We start from the raw sequence: 26,518 nt of genomic DNA, 5'->3' as shown, positions 1-26,518 counted from the left end.
TTCCTTACCTCTTTTTCCCTTCTACATCTTTGGCAAGTGCACCTCCACACTTTGTGAGGTATCCCAATCTTCTACATCTATGCACACATAATACAGTAAGAAAAACAACTAAGGGAAAAGGTGCACACCTTGCGCACCTATCCAAGATGTGCATCTTCTTCATAGAAAACTTAACAAAACTTTAAAAAAAACAATAAACACCTTACTGAAAGGTGCACACATGCACACCTTTCAAAGACAAACATTCTCCCAAGTACCATAAGGGTGCACATACAGTGCAACCCATAAGGTGTGCTATATGTGCATCCTTTTTTAACACTTAAAGGAATTCTTTGCATCATAAGGGTGTGCACCTAGTGCACCTCTCAAGGTGCACTATGTGCACACCCTTAGTGATTGATTTTTTTTCCCAAGGAAAAAGGTGCACCTAAAGCACCCTCAAGGTGCACAAGTTGCACCAAATTTTTGTCTTGCAGAGTATAAAATAAGGTTTTTTAGTAGTTTTACAGTGTTTTAAGGTTCTGGTTTTGATTTTTTCTTAACTAGGGTTTGTTTATGATTCTATTTTCCACCTTCTAAACTAATGCATTTCTATTTTGTGTAGATACAATGGCTTCCTCCTTGTCTTCCTTCACTGCAAAGATTGCTCCAAAATTGGTGGTTTCCAAGTTTCAAGGTGTCCAACCTAAATCATGCTTCCAGGCTGCACATTTAGAAATTTGAGATATAGAAATGGGTCATATTGACTGGAATACATTCTTGGTTCTATGAAATGAACCAAAGGAGAGACACTTAATGGTGTCTGCACTTATAAGATCAGGGTTAGTAAATGTAGCTTCACACTTAGTTTTAGTACAATCTTCTAAGTTGATCATGGCTTTGGCTAAGAATTATGTTTTAGAAGAGAGGGTGGTCAAAAGCATAACTAGAGAGATCATTCTTAATCTAAGACCCAAGAATATAGAGAAAGTATTTCATCTTCCAAGGGTAGATCAGTATATAAGACTTACATATCATCAATCAAAAAGGTGGTATAGAGATCATGAACAAGAAGCCACAAAAATTATTCAATCTTCATATATCAATGATGGAACACCTTTAGGAAGAAAATTTAGAAAAGTATATATGAAAAGTAGTTATATGAAGGATGATATCAAACATTCCATAGTAGTCTTAAGCAGAATCATGGGATTTCCAGCCAACACACTTAAACATATGGATGATACACATCATTGAAACTATCAAAATGAAAAAGATGCCAATCAACTAGGCCACAATTCTTAGTGAGAATTTAAATGAATAGCTCATGACAGTCAAAAATGGCCTAAGGTTTTATATGACATCTTTTTTGGTGTATATGTTATCAGCAAGAACTACAGATTACCCAGGATTGTTTAAAAGGGATAACTTTCAAGATGCTAATGCATGGCCTTATGTGGCATACCCCTAGCTAGTGAAGAAAAAGCTCTCAGATCATAGTAAAGAATACATAATAGTGAATGATGCCTTTATTCTTGCAATTATCTAGTTCATTGAGGTAGACTATGCAAAAAGGATGCGAGAAGAAGCAGTAGTAAAAATTATAGAAATAGGTGCCTACTACATTCAATTCAAGACATTCGCCTACTTAAGGGTAGTGGGTACAACTGTAAATCTTAAGAAGCTCCCTAGGTACCCATGTCATAGACTCATATTGCTAGAGATTGCATGAAAACTCTTGTCTGCATAAGACAAAATAAGGAAGCAACATAAGAAGACTCGGGTATGGCCCATTACCATAGGTCTGTTTTTTGTCAGGCAGAAGCAGGATATCATGACTTTTGAGTCAGAATGGGATAAGTATTCCTTGGAGGACTATAACTCCCCTCATCCATGTTTTGATAACATTAGTAGAGTCTAATTATTGGTAGGAAAATAATTTAAACATGAAGATGCTATAGAGGATCATTGGATGAATGCAGTAGATGACTACGAGATCTGAATAAGAGATTATTGTAGGATGACTCTTTATTTGGTAGGCAGTGCTTTGAAAATAAAGGTCCCATTGAAATTTGTTTAGCAAGACACTTCAAATGTTTTGGATCCCCTATATAATCAAGATAAGGTATGTGATCAGCCAATCATGAATGCCAAAATTGATAGAGAAGAAAATGCAAATATTAATCATAGGGCAAGGCATATCATCTAGTTTACCAAAGAATGGATTAGGAGACCATTCAAGTTGGATTTGGTTCCACAAATAGTAGTTTTCCAAGATACAACATGCCCAATGAAAGGTAGACTACCCAAGATTATAGTACCAATATTCACAACTCAATCTCTAGTTAGGCCAGTGAAAATATATTAGCATGATAGGGAAGTTGGGTATTTCAAGGCACAGAAGGGCAAGAATGAAAGGAAAAGAGTTTCTCCATAGTGAGTTGAGCTCATGTTTGAAGGGACTCAAGCCCAAGAAGCCACTCAAGCTCAAGATAATCCACAAGTGCCACCACCAAAACATGGATGGGGATCTACAGATCAAGCACAAGAGGTGTCTCCATAGGTTCAAGAAGAAGAAGCCTCTCCATCAGCTCCCAAGAAGAAAAAGATGAAAACTCCAATTAAAAGGATAAGAAGACAAAGGTGATAAGAAAGGTTGTTAATTTTTTGTCAATGTTTCCTTAAGTCAGAGGACTCATCTAGCAAAAGCTATAGAAGCAAACCAAAGGAGTTCTAAGATAACCCTGCCATCCATTCCTACACAACCTATTCAAGTCACAACTTCAAAGGATAAGTTACAATAATGGATTGATGAGAAAGAGGACCAAGGGGTTGATTTCTTTAAGATGTTAGGTTTTGACTTCATGCTTGTAGGCACTAAACTCGTAGATGACAAGATAAGGGATACACCAAAAAATTGACCTCCACAAGAGGATTGGAGTCAATTTCCTTCTTCTCCACAAGGACCTCTAGGTGCCCCACCATTACTGGCTCAAGATGTATCTTTCATGGATAAAGGTTCAGCCACTCCTCTCCCTCCAGGCAATGAATAACAAGTGCAACTAGTGCAAGAAGAAGAGCCACAACAAAGACCCGACTATGAAGTATCAAAGGAGAGACAAATATATGAAGAACCCCAGCAAATTTCTCAAGATATAGAGTAAGGATTGTGGACTCAAAAAATATAGGGATGCCTGATATATATTTCTCATAGAAAGAAAGGACTCTAGAGAGGAGTGATAAGGGAAAGGGTCTAGTAGAACAAACCCCCTCTTCATCCAAGTATAAGTCTCCAATAGAAACTACCCCAAGGTGGTTGAGAAAAGAGGTGATGGTTAGACATAAAAGGAAACTATATTGTACTAAGGAAGAGGGAATGAGAGAATAAGTTGAAGCTCTCAAGAAGCCTGAATCACCAAAGGGTGATGTGCGTACATTGGCCTTCATTATGAAGGACCAAAATCAAGACTTGTTTTCTCACATTGTTATTCATCCTCTACATGAAGATACTAAAGATTTGACCACAAATGATTATCAGATCAAAGAAGTATATCTTGGAAAGATAACTGTAAATATATCTAAATTAATGATTACTACAAGAATTAAAGAAGTGTTTAATCACTTAGACAAAGATGAGGCTAGATTGGTCAAGTTGAGAAAGTAGAATAAAATCATGAGGGGATTTCTACATGAGTTAGTCAGTCCTATTGACCCAGATAATCTAGAGGCCACTCTTGTAGTAGCTTTAGAGAGAAAAGATAAAGAAAAGGTAGTTATATAGGTGGATCCATTTTTGAAGACTTGTCAGTTATGGTGAGAAATTTTTGAGCAAATGGATGTGCATATAATATAGGGGAACCTCAAGTTATTATACCATATGTAGAATAATGTGAAGAAACGGGTTGCTATTATAAACCAAGATTTTGGATTGATGGACAAGGTACATACCTAGGGAAATGACCTTCGAACGTTGCAATCAATAAAAGGTCAGAGGTATTGTATGTTGATCGATGTATATACAATGAATGAGTTAGATAAGATAGATGATTGAATTGAGAAGATTGTAGCTAGTTATAAAGTAATGGAAACTATACATGTGGATATTTATAGGCTCAAGGATCAAACCCAAGAGAAAATTTTGGAAGTAGAGAAATATTATAGTGATGTGTGCCTTGACATTTTTGAAGATGAGTCAAGAGATAAACTCCTACTGGTGCAAATAGTCATTGAATAGTTTCAAAATATATTTGAAGAAGCTTCCACTGATGAAGACATTATAAAATCATTTAAGACAAAGGAGGCATTGCTAGAATTGGATGTAAAGCTCGAAGATTTTGCGGAGACTCGTATAGAAGTGGGCAACTATCGAAAAGTAGTAAAAGATAAGTATGATGCTTTCAATTTTTTGGATGCAACCCAAGTGATAGAGATCATAGAGAAATTCAAGAGAAAACATTCAAACATAGCTCTGGTATGAAGGGGAACAAAACCCAGAAGCTAGAATTTCAATTTTGCCACTTGGGAAAATTTTGCATTTTTTGGACCTGTCTTCCAAGATGTGCTTCTCCCAAGGTGCACTTCTCCAAATGTGTGTCAGAAATTTTTGAAGAACTTAAAGGTGCATTGAAAGTTACATGCCAGTTCTAAATTTAGATCTTTCCATGCATCAAAAATGCATTTTGATGGAAATTCAACTCCTACAAACCTCTAGAGAAGGTTGAGCTTCTATTTTTGGCATCTCGAGAGACTCCTAATTGTCTAAGAGTTTTCTTCTTCTTATTTTCTCATTTTTTCTTTATTTTAAGACATGTAAAGGCTCATGCACCCATTAATTGATATAAACAAGGGTGGAATCCTACTTAGTACCTCTTAGAGAGTCAATTTGTACATATTTAGTTTTATTTTATTAGTTTTATGCATATATTTGCATGAAGGAATCTCTCACTCTCAACACAAATTGAAGAGACGATTACCTATAAATTGAGGAATTAAATTTGTATTCTAGATAATTATTTTGATGCAATAATATATGCTATTGGTGGTCTTATTTGGAGTGTAGTTATTCTTGCCTGAGTGTGTTATATTTTGTGAATGTATGTTCATGGAGTGTAATGGAGCCAATAGTTTTGTTGTGTTATTCTGATTGAGAGGTCTTTTAATTTATGTGTTTGCCACATGTTTAAAAATTATGTCAACATACTTCATTAGAGAAGAGATCACCCTATTGTTCTTGCATAGCTTTTTATCTCGCATGAATGCACTTTCCGTGGCCTTGCAAGCTGATGAAAAGTGAAACATCTTATGGTTACTGAATTCCCATCGACAATTGCATCAATGGAATTAAGGAAGCACTACTCCTATTTTCATTAGTTACCTACTGATCTTTTCAAAGGTTTAACTCGTAGACGTATTTTTTCTATAGCTTATGTCCATTAGGAATTTATTTTTCAAGTCATTTTCTTAAACTCCTTGTTACCCTATCTTTGTTATTTCCTTTTACAAACACTTAATTAATTTAGAAATTCATATAGTTGCATGGTTAAAATTGCATTCATTCTAAACAAAAAAATACAAAAATATATTTCTTTTTGTGTTGTTTATTTTTTCTTTTGAGATAGCAAGTAGATTCAACATCTTATCTGAAATTGGTCGAACTAGCAAAGGTCTCCTCATGAACACTCACATTTATCTTCTACTGAGTGGATTCTAGTGGGTTACAAGATCGCTTGAAACCTTGGAGCTAATCCCAAATCAACTTTTCAAGAGAGGAGTTCAAAAGGATTCCTATCATTAAGCATCATGCAAAATGATAGCTCAATAGGTTACAAGATGAACATGCTTTGGAAGTGAGGGAGCAATGTCATGTTAATTTTTAGTTTGGACAGTATGTTGGTTAGGTGTTGTGTAATATTGTGGAAATCAAAAGTTGTCACGTATCACTTGGTAGACCTTGGTAGTATGATTGCAAGGTAGTGCATGATTGTTTCAAGAATATATTTATTATTGAGAAGGGTAGAAGAAATTTTTCCTTGATTCCTCTACAAAATTTAGAATTTGGTAGGTGGAACCTATGTTTTGGTAGCTGAGTTGAGTTGAAGGATTTTCAAAAGGTTAGAGATTAGCATGGCAAACCAACCTATGGAACACCCAAAAAAAATGTGAAGATACTTGTTTTTGGAAAGGATCTGCAAAAATGGAATAGAGGCAAGAGTGAACAAGTTGATAACTTGGAGGACATGTACATGAAGAACCATTTCGGGGTTTATGTGTTGAACCCTAGAAGATGTTCTTCTAGCTATTAAGAACATAGTTTCTTTTCACCTAGGGTGTTTGATGCAAGAGCATCCTGAGGTAGTTAGAATTTTTTATGCAGGAGCATTGAGCTCAAATTTGTGTAGTTATGTTTTGCATAGTTAGGGTTATGTTTAAGACATATTGGTGGATCTTTTTCTATGTGCACAAAATGATTGGAGTGGTTGTATTGGAGTTAGAGCCTTTTTTGTGGCCACTAGTATCATATTCCTAATTTACTAGCAGACCTTGGAGATTATTTTTCAGCTTCTTTCTGTGGGATTCAGCTTATGCATTCTTGGATTTGGAATGTTGGATAACATCTGGGCCTATTCCTAAAGGAACATTTTTATGTTGTCATACAAGTTAGTTATTTATTGTAAACTTGGGGTTTGTCCTAAGTATTTATTTATTTCATATATTTAATGTATGTTTCTAAGATAACTTATGGCTTGAGGGTTTACTTAATGTAAGGGTTTATTTAATGTAAATTTCTAGCTAACTTGTGGCTTGGTTTAGTATAAGTAGAGGGTTTTTTGGTGTCTTGAGTCATCTAGTTTAGCATGGAGTAGAAAAGTTTAGCGAAGCTAGTAGCTAGTGTGGACCTGGGAAACAAGAAGGTTGTTTGGTGGCTTGCAAGTATAATTTTAGATTCTTCTTAGGGTTTTCTAATAGATTGTGGACTTGGGCTAGCTAGGGGTTGGATCTTGTGAGTTCTTGCAAAACTATTATTGTAATTGCTGAAGTATTTGGTTGTAACATGAAAGGCCTTATAATTGGGCATATTAGATGTAAGTATTATGATTCTATTATTAGAAATGGCATTATTCTAGATATAAAACCATGTGTTAATATTACACTTCCTTTATGTGGTTATTTGTTGGGTGCTAGGACATCTCCTTTGGGGGTTCTCCTACCATGCACTACATCACTAAGTGACCTCTCCATAAGTAACTTAATTAAACTGTGGTGGGACACATAATTTAACCTACCCCTTTTATACTTATTAGTATAATTTTACATATTTTGTAAAGAAATTTGAGAACATTCACCATTCTCCCATGTCATAAATGTGACCAAATTTTAAAATGATGGGAGTGAAAAATGGAAAACCTACCTTCATAGATGATGTATTTGATGGCATATATCACCCTGTGGCTCTATTTTTCTAAAATAATGATCATCTTAGTTCATTTCTTATTTGTGTCAAGTGGGTCATCTATAGGTCAAGATAATTCAACTCGCACACTCCTTGCTTCTTTGTTCCAAGGAAATATTTCTCCCTATTGTGGTAATTCATAAACCTCTGTGGTTTGGTCAACCAATGCATCAAAAACCACCCCTTTTACCCTTTAATGTGCCATTATGAAGAGTTCACATGAATTCTTCCAAAATATCCTCATCAAATGTCATTAAATTGAGGAAATAATCAATCCAAACATGTGTATAAAATTTATGAAAATTTTGGACATCTTGGAAAATTAGTTGATGATTAGTCAGCTCATGATTAATTGAATTACCACTCATCTTTCCTCTACTAAATATTTCTTGCTAAATCTCCTTCTCTTCTATGCAAAATTCACTTCCCTAACAATAATGTCTTGCCCACACAAAAGCCTAGAAACTTCTATGATGAAACCCCTGGACCTCAACCAAAATTGTTGAACAAATTTCAACAGGACAATAATGTAAAGAAATAGAGTTGCAGAGTTCAATGTTTTAGTATGCAATAATGGGGCATAAATTTTTTTATGAGGTGAATTAATAAGAACAATAAATCATGAAATCATTGGGGATATTGTAGAATCATATGTGAAATATCCTTACATAAGGAAAGGTTTAAAAAGATAGATTATATGCTCATGACAAGATATGAGTACTTTGGAAAGGACAAAACTGAAAGTTAGTGTGTGCAGAATGATTTATAAGAAATGTAGCCACATATAAGGACTACTAACTAAAAATACTAAATGCAAAGAATAATGAATGATGTAGTGAATCAAAATGAAAAATTTAAATGTGAGTGTACCTTTATACTTTATTATGCTACTTTAGTCTGTCACCTATTGTACATTGAAAGTGAAGTCATGATGAGTTGGAGATGGATGACATGTAAGGTAAAGAAATTAGGTGGATGAGTATGGATTGTGAAGTTGAATGAATAGAGAAAAGGGTTTAAAATTAACACTTTTTATTATGACAAAAAGGTACATTCCTTTAAGTCAGGCCTTGGATACTGAGTAGAAGCTCAATTTCTTTAGCTGTAGGAACTACCACTTCCTGCAATTTTGGAAACTAATGGAGAAATTTCTCTTTATTAATTTGGTCTTGTGATAAGGTTTCAATCTATGTCCATTAACCAACAACTTAAATCTTACATCATCAATTGTTTGAAGCTACACACTGCCATTGTCAAATACTTTATCCATCTCATATGGACCTAACCATCTTTTGTGCAACTTACCCTGATTATCTTTATATCTCGAGTCATACAATAGTGATCAATCTCCAACTATGAAGTATTTTTCTTTAATATATTTATCATGTCACCTCATCAAATTTATGTTGAGCCATTTCAGTTAAGTTTCAATGCACTTTTTCTTAGCTTATCCAAAGCATTCAATTATATTATTGTCCCCTTTATATGTAGTCAGGTCTATATCCAACCATAAAGTTGTCATCAAAGTCTTATGTTCAAATTCAATAGGTGTGATAACTTTCTTTTCATACACCATCTCAAATGGTGTAAATATTGTGGTTATCTTCCCAGTTGTTTGGTAATCCCAAATGGCTTTAGGAAACTTGTTCACCCAATCCTTCCTATGGATTTTTACTATTTTGGTAAGGATTGACTCAATATCCTAGTTTGTCATTTTGGGCTAACCATTGGCTTGAGGATGGTAGGGTGTAGAATTCCTATGCCTTACATTATATTAATTGACTAATGTTGTGATTAACGTGGAAGTAAATTGGGTTCCCTGATCAATAAATAATTCTCTAGGGACACCAAACCTTGTAAATATTTATTCATAAAGAAATTTTGCCACTTTATTGTCCCTATCATGTTTCATGGCCCTTGCTTCAACCCATTTTGTTATGTAAGGATTAAAAAAAATAATGTAGGACTTACCATTTGATATTGGTTCAATGGAACCTATAAAGTCTAGACCCCACTTATCAAAAGGTGTGACAACAACTTGTGGAGAGAAGGGAATCTCATCAGATCTGGTAGGTCACCCCATCCTTTAACATCCATCACAATGTCTGGTATAGTTTTTTGCATCCTTATGCAATGTTTGCTAATGGAAACATGTATTCATAACCTTGATTAGTGTACATTTGGAAGAAAAATAGCCACCATAGGATTCATTATGACATGCTTGCAAGATATCATAAGTCTCTTCCTCCCTGACATGCCTCTACATGATTTTCCCTAGTCAAGTGTAGAACATATAATCCAAAATCCATGAAAAATGTAAACTCTTTTCCACTAGTATCTCCTTTCCTTTAGTGAGGAGTGGGAAGGAAACTTTCCAAAAATCAAATAATTTGAAATATCTACATACCATGGTTGTATAGCCTCTATAGAAAAATGTTTTCAATAGGAAAGGCATCCTCAATGGCTGCAGGATTTCCTTGTCTTTGAATTTTGGAAAGAAAATATGCAAGTACATTGGCCTTACGAGGTTGATCTATAATTGTTATATTAAATTGCTACATTAACAACAACCATCTTGCTAACATACCTGCAATTGAGCTTTTATTCATTAGGTATTGAATGGTTCCATGATCAGTATGAACACAAATAGGATACCTATTAATATAGTGTTTGAATTTGTTAAGTGTATATATGACTGCTAGCATCTTTTGGAAATATTATGATAGTCTTAATTTACTAAGAGGGGAGGGATGAATCAATAACTAATAAAAATTAATCCTTAATTAGCAATTATTCCTTCATGTGTATTCTAATCTAATTACATGCATGAGAAACTGAAAACATTAAAGCATACATAACATTTTTAACACACAATTTGGTGACCCAGAAACCTTCCAAATAGAAAGTAAAACTGGGGTGGGGATGATACCCACAAGCTTTAGTATTGTAGTATAAAGTTGGACTGTTAAGGATTACAATGATCACTTCAGATGATCTACCCTATTAGGAGCAATAAAGACTGCTAGGTCCACCTTGCTAAAGGATTTACAAACATATAATGAAGTATGCACTCGGTAAAGAGATTTACATAAGACTATTAGATTTACCTTATTCAAGGATTTTGACTGATCCACCTATTAGGATGAAATAGTAGTTGATCTCTAATCTACAAATTGGTTTGCTGAATGAGATTCCTCTAAGTGTAGAAATCACCTTGCTATGATTGATAAATCTTTGTTGCTCCTTATACTACTATAGCTTGTGTAATTCCCTCTTCTCTACTTATTTCATACTTTCATACCATCTCATATATTGGATGTGATACAATAAATTATATATATATATCTGTTACAAAGTTACAAAGTCGACCACAATACAAGTTTACATAAAATGCACAAAATCAGCCCATACTACAGGAACTCAAGTTCTAAAGACTAGCTCAGTGAGGTTCTGATACTTAGCATCCACTGTCAATGCTCGGCATCATCATGCACTCAATAGATGTAGAAGCTTAGTCCATACTAATCACTTCCAAGTAATCTTGAACTTGGTCTGCATTGGTGACTCAACAAATATTGTGAAACTCTTTATATAGACTGAATCACTTGGTTTTGACTGCATAGCTCAGTCAACACTAGATTCTCTATGATATTGGTAGAAATTGAGTCACTTGGTTAACACTGAGTAGCTTGGTTAGCACTAGACTCACATCACATCAACTACGAACTTAGTAAGCATTACATGACTTAGTTTACACTTATGAACTCTGCATATACTGAGATGCTTCATTTACACTGTTGATCATCACCATAGTAGTAACTGCTCAGCACAAACTAAAATTGTCCAAGGGACTCGGTAGCAACTGTAATGCTTATGCTTGTTATATGCTTACAATCTAAATAAGTGTATGTCACTAATAAAAAACATGATTATAATTTCAACAATCTACCCCTTTGCCATTAGTGACAAAAACACTTATTAATCAAAAATGAATTCAAAATGTTCAAGAACACCTTTATCCATCACCTTATGTCTCTAACTTGGTAGAGTATACTATTTTTGAGATTTTTCAAAATTAGTTTTGTAAGAGATGTATCTCAAAATGTTTGTGATGTATAATATTATAATGCTTCCCCATACATAATATTTAGTATACTATACATCTTTTCACATACATTTTCTCTTCTTTTATGTACATCTTCCCCTTTTTACACAATATACATTATATAATCTTCTTCCCCTTTATACAATATACATTTTTTCTACAATCTTTGCCCCCCTTTTGACATTAATGCCAAAGATTTGTGCTATATATATACTATACAGTAATGCCAAAATGTGACAAGATATATGAATGTACCTTTAGGATAAATGCCAAAGTCTTGTCCCAATTCTCTTGCAACACCTTGCATGTCTGCAATGTAATCTGCACTTCTGTTGACAGTTCTATCATATGGTCTAAAATGGATAATTTGTTATCACGGATGAGCATTTTTGCCTGTGCAATGTGTTTTTTCAATGCATCCATGTTTGGGAGAATCATGCCCTGTATTTCTATCAATGTAGATCTTATTTTGGCTTCTTCTCTCAACAATTTTGCCTGCTAATTAGTTAGAAATCTAATCTTGTTGTAATGGGAAAAGCTGTAGCTTGGGTTAAGTTACAATTGTTGTGCACTTGCCTTCAGATCCTCATCAATCTTTAATAGTTTTTCTTTTATTTCCTTAATGAAAATTGATGTATCATAGAGTTTACCAAATAGTAAAGATACATTGTTGTAGGAGGTTTCTAGTGAACCTAGAATAGTAGATAATTCTACTTGATGGATAGCAATTTGCTGAGTAGTAAGTTCTAAAACTTTATTCTCAACTTTCTTTTCAACTCTCTACAACAATTTGTCTTGTCCATTCAAATCATCATTGAATTTATAGACTACCTCTGCTAACTGATTCAAAATTCATTGAGATGTATCAACCTCTGTATTTAGAGCCTCTACAAGGATATTCTTTGCATCCTCAATTATCTGAAATTCATTATTCCTTTCTTCTCTAAGCCTCTACTTCTTAACTTTCTTCTAAAGAAGTTCTCCAAATGTATGCACCTGATCAAGATTGAGATTGGAGATATCCTAGTTAGGAATAACAATCTCCTCATCAAGATCTATGTATTCTTCCTTCTCGTTTCCTTTACCCAAAAATCTTGTGCTCGGTTGAGGCTTGTTCTTAACTGTCTTTGCACTTATAAACTGCATCCTAGGAATGGAAACAATTGTGGAACTAGTAGGACTCACTGAAAAGGTAGATATTTTACTTATTTCCAAAATACCTATAGTAGAAATACTTGGATTTACCAAAATTGATGTAGATGGAGGTGTTGGCTACTTGATAGATGAAGTGCTTGTCACTTCAATCAATGAAGTACTGAGCTAGACAAGTGCAAATATTGATTGAGCCTTTGTGCTAATTGTGTTTGTCACAGTCAATCCTGCTAAAGCATTCTTCAAACTTGATGTTGTCACTGTTTGGCTTAGAGAGTGAGGAAGTGAAGCTATGACCACTTTAGCAATATGGAAAATCCTCCTCTATAGCTTCCTATCCCTATTCCTCCTCTTCATCATCTACATTGTCAAAATGTCTAACTTCCTCATCATCAATTTCCTTATCTTTTTCTTGTTCATCATCCTCTTTATCACTAACATGCACTACAAAATCACTCATCTTGTGAAGAAGATAAATGTTCTTCCAAGCGTTTGTAGTATTCTTTACTATATGTTTAATGTATTTTAACAACACAAGACAAATGTTGAATCTCAAAGTAAGCTTTTCTTCATTTTCCTTCAGAGATTCCTTTTACCTCCTTATCATTCAAACACAACACAAGTTGCCTAAGGGTTTTCTCATATATGTCTTTTGTATTTTTCATGGAATTCTCCCATCTTGGCTTAATTTTATCCATTAAAACATTAGGAATCTAATGAGCAAGTTGATCTGGGGAATATTTCCATTTTCCCATTTTAGATATCACCAAGTCTTCTATTTACTTCTGCTCCTCTTCAGTCCTAGTTTCATATTTCAATTCCTTGAAGTTTGTTATCCTAGCTCCTGATTCTAATTCTTTCATCCTTTCTTGGAAGGTGGTTGGAGGCCTCTGAAAGATTATTTCCCCTCCTTCTTTATGCACTTTCTTCCTAGATGATCTTCTTGTAAACATAGCAGTGGATGTCTTAGCAGGCTTGGTATTAATTACCTTTCTTTTCTTCTTCAATGGCTCTTTATCCTCTAATTTCTCTTCACCTTCCTCTATATCTTCACCTTTACCTTCAGTCAACTAGAAGAGTGGAACTAGTTTTAAATTTGGCAATTCTCTTCTTTCTTTTGTTGACTGCCTAAGGGAGTTTGATTTCAAGTTCAATTATAACCTTTTCCTCTTCATAAGTACCAAAATATGCAACTTTAGGGTCTACAAGGTCATTAATCAATTCCTCAATTATGTCATTGGTTTAATCTATATTTACCTCATAACCAAGAGGCTTTACCCATAATATCCTCAGTCTGACCAGCTAAATATACACTTTGTCACTATCAACCATAAAAAAAACATCATATTTGTAATCATCAACTAATTTCTTGGTAATCTTGAATCTAATATTCATCTTTTTGTTGAATGCATCAAAGTAGTTGTCCATAATGCTTGCATAGTTCTCTCCTATTTTAGCCAATACTAATTGATTTGATAAAGAACAGGTACATCCTTTCACCATACTATTGTACCCTTAGTTGGGAAAAACTTTTGTACATAGAAAAATAGAGACAAGTCAAAAGTGAACCAAACTTACATGGATTGTTTTTGGAAGTCCTTATACTCTCCATGTTCTTGTTGAATTGGTTCAACATTAAGTTAGCAAGGTCAAGTGACAAATTATTCTTGACCACTTTATATGCTAAATCTACTACTTCACATTACTTGTTGTTCAATCTGCTCGAGCTGTAAATTTTGTGAGCAATGACATATATCCCAAACTTAAGCTCCATATCTATGACATAGCTAATATTTATTCCCTTTCCATCCCACTCGGCAAGGGTTTTCTTCTCTAGTTTGACCTGGCTTAGGGTTTTGATCATTTTTTCTTTTGCTAACATAGGGAGACCAGTGATCCTATGGATCATCTTATTGGTTATCAAAATGGGTTGATCCAACCACAACTGACCATTGTACATGCAATTAAGAATATATCTTATCCATTTGATTTGAAAATCCTATGGCATATGCAAAATGTGAGTTAAACCTTTTGTTTCAAGATGTTGATGCTCTGGTTTCAACACTCCATTGACACATAACTTTTCAAGGGCTTCATCCATTTCTAATGTACCGATATCTTGAATAGCACACTTAAAATACAAATAGATATCATTGATTAAAAGTACCTTCAATGGAATTTGTGACTGAGCTCCACTCAAATCTAGGGTTTTAGTGATGGTAGGACATAGTTTGAAATCTAGTGCCTTCCATTCCATGCCTCGAACTAACATGTCAGATCCTTTCTTTGATTTTCTACTGGTCAATGCCATTTTTGCTCGGTAGGGTTTTCAACGACACAAAAACCTTCAATAATTCACTCGAAATTCTTGGATGCTCTAAAGATTGTCTAGCATAGATAGCTCTTGAAAATGCATGCTGAGAAATGACTTCAATTTCACCCTTTTTATAAAAAAAAAAATTCATAAATGAACTAGTACAATTGTTCACTCAAATGATAGATTGTCATCCACTTCACTTGTATTGAATGCTTAGTAACCACACAAAACTTATTTACTCTCGACCTTTCTTAGTAGGGTCTGCAACCTAACCTTGCTCGGTAAGATAGTAACTCGACCTTACTTAGTAATTACTGGCATCTTTTACTCGATGATCCCTTTGCATCTTGAATGTTGATTTGGATATTTCATCTTACTAATTGGAAATGATGTGCAATATCTTCAAAATCCTAGTTCCAATTCTCCTATGAGAAATTGAGTGGAAAAGGTGGAGTTACCCAGTTCTTGAGTGACTTGTTCATCATTGCTCGGACTTGCATTCTCAGAAGATTTTGGAACCCATTGTTGTCTCATTTGTTTTCTGATGTCATCAGCTTTTTCCTTCTTTTCATCTTCAATTCTTTTAGTGTTCATATAGTTCTTGGTAAGATGACCAAATTTTGTGCAAATGAAACATCTTCTAGTAGTGTTTTTTGTCCTCATGTGATGTTTCACACAATCTATTCCAATGTGTCTGAATTCTCCATAGTAATGACATATGCACCAAGTTTTATAGTCCCAACCAAATATCTCTTTTACGATTTTCTCTACTAGGTTCAGTTTCTTAGTTTTGCATTCTGAGAATTTGTGCCCATGCTTCTTACATTTGTGACATTTACCTTCAAACTTAGGTTTATCTTTTCATTCATTAGCCTTATGACCATGCTGGCTAAAATTGTAGCACTTTCCATTGAATTTTGCTTTCCCATTGTTCCAAACATTTGTTTGATATATGAGCTATCTTACCACAGTGACTACAAGTAGGTCTTTGATTCTTTTGAGCTCCTTGCTTGGATGTCTTCTATATATCCAATTCCTACTTTACCCTTTTGTCTAAAGTGATTTTTCTCATTCAATTGATTCATGTCTGCTTGAGATTTCATCATCCTTTCATTAGTTTTCCTTTCGGTGTTTAAATCATTCAACAACCTTTCATTTTATGCTCTTAGATTCATGATTTCTTCATTTGCAATTATGAGCTGATTCATGAAGTCATCTTGCTAAAGGGATAAATGTTGAATCTCAATATTCTTTCCTTCTATTTCTTCTTTTATCTTGTTTTTCTCTGCCATAGCTTCACATAGTCTTACTGATTAAATTTCTTGCTCTCTTCTTAGTTTTCTTTCTTCCTCTTGAAGTGAACCATTCTTTTCTAATAGTTTTTTGATTCATTCATTGGCTTCATCTAGACTACTTGCTAAATGGATGTCTTCAATTATTTCTTTAGTGTAGAGTTGGTCATTCATTTGCATTGCAAGGTCTTTTCTTCTTTTTAGGGATTGAGAGAGTTTCTCCTTTGCTTTCTTGAGTTGTGCAATAGCCATTTCCAAATCCAACTTCTCATTATCAATATTCTTGTCAAGTTTGAATATTTCCATAACCTTTGATCTTTGCTCAAGCTGCTAAACTTTTCTTTGAGAACCACAAAAGCTCTAATACCAATTGTTGGAAATATTATGATAGTCTTAAGTTACTGAGAGGGGAGGGGTGAATTAGTAACCAATAAAACTTAATCCTTAATTATAAATTATTCCTTCATGTGTATTTTGATCTAATTGCATGCATGAGAAACTGAAAACATTAAAGCATACATAACACTTTTAACACACAATTTGGTTACCCAAAAATCTTCCAAATAGAAAGTAAAAATTGGGTGGGGATGATATCCACAAGCTTTTGTACTGTAGTATAAAGTTGGCCTCTTAAGGCTTACAGTGATCACTTCAGATGATCTTCCCTATTAGGAGCAATAAGGACTACTAGGTTCACCTTGCTAAAGGATTTACAAACATACAATGAAGTATACACTCAGTAAAGAGATTTACATAAGACTATTAGGTCTACCTTGTTAAAGGATTTTGACTAATCCACCTGTTAGGATAAAATAGTAGCTGATCTCTGATTTGCAACTTGATTTGCTAAATGAGATTCCTCTGAGTGTAGAAATCATCTTGTTGTAATAGATAAATCTTTGTTGCTCTTTATACTGTTGTAGCCTTTGTAATTCACTCTTCTCTGCTTATTTCATACTTTCATACCATCTCATATATTGGATGTGATTCAATAAATTACATATATATATACCAATCCAATTACAAAATTACAAAGTTGACCACAATACAAGTTTACATAAAATGTACAAAGTCAGCCCATACTATAGGAACTCAGGTTTTGAAGACTAGCTCGGTGAGGTTCTAATACTTGGCATCCACTATCAATGCTTGACATCATCATGCGCTCAGTCTATACTGATCACTTCCAAGTAGTCTTGAACTTGGTCTACACTAGTGACTCAGAAAATACTGTGAGACTCATCATATACACTGAATCACTTAGTTCTAATTGCATAGCTTGGTCAACACTAGATTCTCTGTGAGCTCAGGAAACTAAGTCACTTGGTTAATACTAAGTAGCTTGATTAACACTAGACTCACATCACATCAACTGCAAACTCAGTAAGCACTACATGACTCAATTTGCACTGATAAACTCGGCATATACTAAGATGTTTGGTTTACATTGTTGATCATTACCATAGTAGTAACTGCTCGACGCAAACTAAAACTATCCAAGAGACTCAGTAGCAACTCTAATGCTTGGTTAACACTATTAACTATACAATATGCTCAGTAGATGCTTAAAATTTGAATAAGTGTATGTTACTAATAAAAAACATGAATGTAATGTCAATAGCATCTCCTTTTCTATAACAGTATAATTCAATTATGGTCCTTGTAGGTTTTTACTCACAAAGTAGATAACATGTTTATTGAAACCACTTTTATGTCCCAAAACAACTCTAATTGCATAATTAGAAGCATTAGTGTAAATGTAAAAGTGCAATGACCAATCTTGTCCTTTTAACATTGGTGCATTAGTAAGAGTGACTTTGAGATCAAGGAATGTTTTCTTGCATTTTAATGCCTATTTAAATGCCTCATCCTTCTTGATAAGACTATATGAAGGTAGTGCAACTTGACTGAATTCCTTGATGAAGCTTCTATAATAACCAACATGACCTAAGAAGCTTCTAAGTTCTTTTTGTGTGGCAAGAGATGGTATACCAAAGATTACCTTAATTTTAAATGGATCCACTTGTATTCCACGAATACAATGTCATCTTGTATCATCATAAAACACTTTTGACTATTAAGACAAAGATATAATGAACAAATACAATGTCATCTTGCATCATCATAAAACACTTTTGACTATTAAGAGAGAGATTATAGTCCTCACACCTTTGCAATACCTTGGATAGATTGTCCTTAGCTTCTTCAAATTTAGAACCATGGACAATGAAGTCATCCATGTAAATCTCGATGTAGTCATCATAAATATCCACAAAAATATGTAGAATAACTCTTTGGAAGGTTTTTGGAGCATTGCAAAGACCAAAGGCTAAGGTACCCAAGGGCATGTAAACATGGCCTTTTCCTGGTTCTCTAATGCTATTTTTAGTGATTATAACCATTAAATGCATCAAGAAAGGATAAGTACTTTTTGCTTGACAGAGTGTCTAGAACCAGCTCAATAATTGGTAAGGAAAATTGTCCTTCTTAATTGATGCATTGAGTTTCCTATAATCTAAACATACTCACCACTTTACCCATTTCTTTGGTACAATAACAGGTGGGGAAACCCATTGGCTATTTGATATGGGTAAATAAAACCAAAGTAGCTTCTACGACTCCTCCTTGACTATCTCCCTTAATGCTAGATTAACCCTCCTTTGAGGATGTCTAACTAGCTTGGATTCACTATTGATGAATATCCAATGGGTGTACAACTCTGGGTTGAGTCCTTTCATGTCACTATAATCCCAAGCCAAGGTTGTTTTATGGGCAAAGAACATTTTCATAAAAGAATCATGTTCCTCAATAGTGAGTTTATTCTTGATGTTTAATATCTTACCTTTATCAACCTCTACTTATGATGTTAGTTCAAGCATAGAGACTTGAGATGAGAAATAACATCTCTACTTCATGAGGAAGTAGTGTGTGTGAGTAATCAAAGGTTGTAGGATAATGCAATGATGTGCATGAAGGAAGAATAGTATGTATAGAACATGGGTCATTTCCATATAGAGGATTATCTATGCCATATTTATTTTGAAGCACATTAGACAATACTTCCTCTTCATCTTGCTTTCTAATGAATGATGCTCTTGCAATAATCATCAAATTGAAAACATTATTGATCTTCATATCTTATTCATAATCACCCAGTTTAGGCCATACTATATTTCCTAATTCAAGTTTAGGTTAGTTTGGTGCATAAAGATTTGGCTTCTTGACATTTTTCCCATATGAGATTGTCATTTTACAAAACCTACAATCTATGTAAGCATCTTCTTTAGCTAGCCAAGGTCTTCCAATAATTATTGGATACCCTCCCAAAGTAGCTTTAGGTGAAAAGATAATAAAATTAGTAGGGTATTCCCAAGAATCCAAGGTAACTAAAATATCTTCAACCATTCCATAAAGCTTTACAGTGGAGCTATCAGATAATAATGGGACTGTAGGTGTAGTTCTCATCTCAAGGTTACCTAATCGAGTCATGAGATCTTTGGTCATGACATTAATGGATTCAACAAGATCTACCAGATCATTACTAATCTTGACTCCTTTTATTGTTATCTCCACAATAGGACTTCCAGTGTTAGAATATTTTGGGATGGTAAGCTTCCTAAGCATCAAATCAAATAGTTGTCCTAGGACATGTATTGTCTGTGGGTCATTAGATTTCCTCCTTGGATTTTTTAAGACAAGCTTCCTTAATTTTTTTTTATAAATGGGGGCTTCCTTTACATCTTGAAATAAAGGTATTTTCACACACATTAGTTTTATCTAGTTCAGAAGATCAGTAGCAAGGTTACCAAGATGTTGCATAACTTCACCTACCAACCTTTGTAGGATAGGTAGTAAAGTTGTGTTAGAAATAGTTATAGGAGGACTTTGGACATAAATTTGAGTTGGGGATGGCTTACTACTATTTATTGTCTCATTCTCTTCAGCTAGGATTTTTTTGATTATAGGTCGAGTAGGTATAGATAGCACAATTCCAAACATTAAGTTGTTGTAACTCAGTTTAATAGCATAAATTGACTGTTGTTTAGGATCCATAGAATATGCATACTGAATTTGGGGTTGATTATTTGAATTAGGGGAAGGTTGAGTAGGCAACTAAGTTTAATTTGGATTATTTCTCTAGATAGCTATAGAAGGAGACATAATTTCCTATTGATGAGGTTGGTTTCCCCTCCATTGGTTAGTTTGTCACCAAATTCCTTGTAGGGGTTGTAGTTTATTTTTTTGTTCGGGTTTCCATTGGTTAGGTGGCGGGTTTTGTCTATTTTATTGGTTATTTCAAGGTGGCTAAGACTACTTAGGCCAATTATTATTCCATTTTTGTTGGTTAGGTCAAGGGTTATTCAAATTTTGAGCTTTGGGACCAAAATTCTAGTGATATTCATTTTGTCATTGATTATTATTCTAAGAACTAGAATTTTGAAGTGGGTCCTAAGCCATAGCTTGAGGTTAGACCCATGGCTATGTGTAGCAATGTATATCACCTCACCATTCTCATTTATATCTTTGAACTCTATGGGCATTGGATGGGTCTTTATGTTAGCCACTAACTTGCACTGATAGTCCCTCTTCTTTTGTCTATAGTGTAAACAATACTTTTTCAATGTCCTCTTGTTTCTTATTGGCATGCTTTGTATCTAGTTTTGTAGCAACATTGTTCATGATGTCTTGTTCAAAATTTGACAAGAGATTGGAAAACTTCATTTTTGAGACTAAACAAGAATCATGAGTCATAGTCTTCCAGAGTTTCATCTTCTTATTAAAACATCTTAAAGATGTCATCCCCTTTCATATCACTTCATTGGAAATACTCTTTATATTTTTCTAGGAACAAGTCCTTCAAAGCATCTCAGTTTGTGGTAGCATTAGTTCCTAATCCCATAAACCATCTCAAAGTAGACTCCTTCAACATTGATAGAAATAAATTCAGTTTACGGGCATCCACTGTCTAATCATAACTTTGACAGAGAATGTCAAACTCAAAGAGGAAGGTATTGGGATCTTCAATAATGAGGCCATAAAACTTTGGGTGTATAGAAGTAGGGATATTATTCAAATTATTATTGCAATGTAGGTCTGGAATAGGAAAGAAAAAAGTAGATTGTTCCATTGTGGGTGGTGGAGCTGGTGGTCTTCTTTTTTGTCTTGGCTAACATATAAAAAGAGCTAAATGATCTTGATATTATGGTTATGCAAAGAGGTCATTCAAATGTAGTGATCATGTTGAGGATGGGGGTTGAAGGTAATTCTTATTAGGCATCAACAAATAGATTTTCCAACTATTATTTTTCTTCTTGGGGAATTTCTATCTCTTGTTCAAGAATTTCTTCTATTTCAAAGGTCTCGTTATGTGGAATGAATCTCCCAAGGCAGCTCCTTCTTCTATGCATGCAATAGAAGTAAGGAAAATCTTATCGAAGGAATTTTAAGTGCTCTTTAAAGATGGAAATATAAATTACAAATGATATGTCTTTACAAATGATATGTCTAAGATAGGTGCTTAGTTTGACATCATCCCTGATGACAAAACCAAAAGTGTAGTGCCTAAGATATGGTTTATGACCTGGGAATAGATATTCCTTTACTCAAAGATTCGACATCTCAAGTGGTAGTCAAATTACAATCTAGGACATCATTTAATTGTTGGAGTTGATGAAATCCAACTTTGAAGATGCCTAAGATCACCTGCATGCGAAAACCTGTCAAAGAGAAGCCAAGGAGAGAAGAGCGTGGAGCAAGGGAAAAACCCTAAACAGACATGAGAGAGAAAATATGCAAACACAAGAAAAAATGTATTTTCAATGAGAAGTGATTTGAAATACAATGAGGGAGCCCGAATATAAAGAGCTCAAGGAATCTTCTGGAACAAGCTAGAAGATGCTAGGAGATAAGTGTGACAACTAAGCATACATCCACATAAGGTGGAAAGTCCTCAAACAATGTGAGAGGATAAGTATGACTTAGGAGAGAACAAACTCTCGTATTGTCAACAACTTATAACAAACTCCTAGACTACAACTAATAGATAAATGCATTTACCAAAGTAAGCTTAAGAAAATAGAATAAATAATAAATAATTAATTATTTACTCTAACACCCCACTTAGGTGTAACTTAGGGAAATGCCTTAAGCTCACAAAACTAAGATGAAATGCAGAATGGGTCCCGAAAATGAGGCCATGTTAGGTACCCATGTACAATGCAACAAAATGCAACCTCTAAAAATGGGGAAAGAGAGAAAAGCACATGGGAAAAACCCTTCCCCAAAAAGAGGTAAAAACCTAGTGAAGAACAGAAGAAGCCTCCAACTAGGGAAATGTCCCCTAAAACAAGAACAAGGAGTGATCATGAAGAGCATCACTGAAGCATGAAGAAGTCACAAAATCTGCCATCAGAAAGAAAACTACAACTGTTGATCTGAAGTACCACCATGGAAGAAGAAGGCACAAACTGAGCGTGTCTATATGGTAGATGATCTATCTCACCGAAATGCATAGGTAGCCAGCCACTACAATCACCTTGTATATAGGATCAACCACTAAATACATAGCTCACACTATTGAACCATCGAACCACAGATGCATTAGAACAATAGCATAACCCCCCCTTAATGTAGATGAGGTGAGATGACAGGCAATTGAGAAGGTGGGCCAAAGTCTCCTGCAGACGAACCAAGAATGACGAGAGAGGAAGAGGTACAGACACCTATAAAGACACGATCAATCTGATGCTTCATGGGGCTAATGTCGTGGAAGGGACACTCACTTGACAAAGGGAGAATGCCTAAAATAGCAAACAACTATCCCCCCATGGTGCTTTATAAAAATAGTGCATGTACAACTAACTCAAAACGACGTTCATGACCCCCAAAATGCAAGAGTGACACTTTATCTCAGTACAATATATAAAAGTGCTTCAAAATAATAGCCACAATGATCAAAACTGAAAACAAGCTGATACAAAATAAAGTACAACCTAAAACAAAGGAAACCATGCCAAGAAAATGATCCTCGGGCCTAAAACACTCAAGATATCCACCACATAGCAAAAATGCTAAAAATATGATAGAAAGAGCATGGGCCAAAAACTAAGGAAATGGACAACATTTCTAGAAAGGTGACAAAACCAGCTTTCCAAAAATATAAAATTTTCAAAAAATTGACATGGGACGCAAAAGATATGCATGTCGGAGTAAAAAAACAACTTTGGACTTCTACTAAAAAAATAAACAATAAAAATGCATCAAAACCTAAAAATACCTACACCAATGCCTTCGTCTCAGAACCAGCTTTCGACACTTCTTTTGGATCGGAAAAATACCTCCGTATGCTCAAGTTATGGCCAAAAACCTGAAGGTAGGTCCAAAATGACCTTGAAAGAGAGGTGCAAGAAGGTGGGTGATGCAATGATGATATCATGCTGACTTCAGCAAGTCATGATCTTAAATTTGATTGCCCAGAGCTTGTCACAGCAAAAAAGGAGCCACCTGGCAGATCCACATGGCAGCCATGTGGCAAAAGGTAACGTGGTAGGTGACGTGGCAGGGTCTATGCAGAAGAGTGCCACATGGCACCCATGCCACGTGTCACCCCATAGCTACTGACTGCGCTGACGATGCTCCTGAAGTGTCGATGACTGTACATGGACTGCCAACTGTGCACGAGCGGTGCTAACTATGATAGGAGTGGTGGACTGGCGGTGCGCAAGAAGTTTCCACTGGAGGAGCGGAGAGTAGAGAGGGCACTGTCGGTGGAGCTCTGCTAGCGGGCGGTGGCGGGTGGCATGGCTGTGGTGAGAAGAATTTTGTATATATATATATATATTTTGCCACAAAATTGTCCATACGACCGTACAGTAGGGCATGGAATGAAATTTTTTTTGCCTCCCGGAGCCTTGTCTCCAAAATTGACAAATTTTATATGGATCCTAGCTGAAAAGCACCTTCTGAATCCAATGGTGGTGTTCGTTTGGGCCCAATGTGATCCAAAAAATTTATGTTCCCCTGATTTGAAAAAAAAATGCACAAACAAATTAGGGTTTGTGACTTGAAATCACTGCTTCAAAAATTCTTCAACGAAGCAGTAGTAGGGAGGCTCTGATACCATGTTGGATTTAATGAAATCCAACTCCAAAGATGCCCAAGATCACCTACATGCAAAAACTTGTCAAAGAGAAGCCAAGGAGAGAAGAGCATGGAGCAAGGGAAAAACCCTAAACGAACATGAGAGAGAAAATATGCAAACACAAGAAAAAATGTATTTTCAATGAGAAGTGCTCTGAAATACAATGAGGGAGCTCAGATATAAAGAGCTCCAGAAATCTTCCAGAACAAGCTAGAAGATGCTAGGAGATAAGTGTGACAACTAAGCATACATCCACATAAGGTGGAAAGTCCTCGAACAATGTGAGAGGATAAGTATGACTTAGGAGAGAACAAACTCTCGTATTGTCAACAACTTATAACAAACTCCTAGACTACAACTAATAAATAAATGCATTTACCGAAGTAAGCTTAAGTAAATAGAATAAATAATTAATAATTAATTATTTACTCTAACATTAATCAATAACCCAAGGATGTTAAACTTGAAATGTGTTAACACAATATATGCACTAAGTTCCTCTTTCAAACATAGTTTCTACCTAATTCTGGCATGTTGAAATATAAATGCTAGGAATGAAATTAATCTAACTTCAATTGCTGAAAATAAAACCCACACTCACTTTTTTGAACAAATATTACTTTGTTCCTAGTGGCTATAGGAACAACAAACTTCTTAGTGTTTCTATCGGCTACAAGAACAGTAACATCAAGTTTCTTAATAATTGTAGAGAAAGCATTACTAAAAATATTGACAGTTAACCTGCTTACTAAAAATGAAATGACACAATTTCCTAAGTAGCCCCCCTTAGGTATTGTATAGATTAATGCAACAGGTTTAGGAGAAAAGATTTATAACTTTATTTATAAGGAATTCAACAATACATCAGCTTTCTCATGAACTTACTATAAATAAAATAAATATTAACCTATTGTCTTTGTTGATCTAAGAAAGAATAGGACCCTTTAATTCATGAAATCTTAACTAATTAATAACTACAACAAAAAGGGAGACATTTATTACAATTTTATCACTTTACAATGGAGAATGGTCAAAATGAGAAGGAGAATAAGTCATATCAATTAGAGGAGTTAATGAACCAACATCCTAGATTGATGGACCATAAAGTAGCATTATTGTTGGATCTATTACAAACTCCAAGTCTTCCTTAGTATCTTAATGCATCTCACCAAGTGGCAGTCAATCTATTAGTCACTTCCTTATTTGATGTTGAAGAATCTTCTTTGACATAGTCCTATAGTAGTCTTTAAATGACAACTAAATCTTCTCCTTATCTTCTAGTACCTATACAATCTAGCTAATAATCCTACAACCATGGATTAGCTCAACATAAAACCTCACACATGATTCATAATTTCATACACACATTCATTCAACATTAAATAGAGTTAAAGCACTAATTCTCATAGTGGTTACATGATTCATAACTGTTAGAAATGCTTTAGAATAACTGGGGTGGGGGTGTGAATCAATTATTCAAGGTCCAACATGTCTAATTCAAACTTTTTCACTAAGTGTAGTGAGCCCATTCAACCATTCATTCATTCAAGACAACAACTTTGTCGACTCAGATTTGGAAAATCTTCATCCTTTAAAATAATGCAGTAGCTCAACACTATTGAAATACTGGTGCTCAGCACATACTATGTTTCTCGGCATCAACTACGTTTTTCCTAATGCTCGGTACCAACTAAGATGCTTAGCACCTAAACTTCACTCGGTAGATGAAGATCACTTGACACACCCTAGAATTTCTTGTTGCTTAGCTCCAACTAATAATTTTCTCAGCTTCAACTAGATTGCTTGACACCCACTAATGAACTTAGTTTTAGCTTTGCAGTCAACCTTGTTACAACTTCTTCCTCCAATGTTTTTAAGTGTGACCAACCTCTGTATCTTTGAGTATGTGATCAATTCATCATTTAAGCATTGTCTTAATTGATCCTTGCACTTCATTACAACATCATAACTCAACCTTTCCCTTAGGTGCTCTTATTACATCTTGTTGATCAAATCCTCTTCATCAATCAACTAAGTGATAGTACTTGGATCTTATAAGTAAATGTCATTCCTAAAAGTAGTA

The sequence above is a fragment of the Cupressus sempervirens genome, chromosome 11 (assembly GCF_028749045.1).
Source record: "Cupressus sempervirens isolate cs-2001-9-10 chromosome 11, ASM2874904v1, whole genome shotgun sequence".
NCBI lineage: Eukaryota > Viridiplantae > Streptophyta > Pinopsida > Cupressales > Cupressaceae > Cupressus > Cupressus sempervirens.
Note: the sequence above shows the minus strand (reverse complement) of the source record.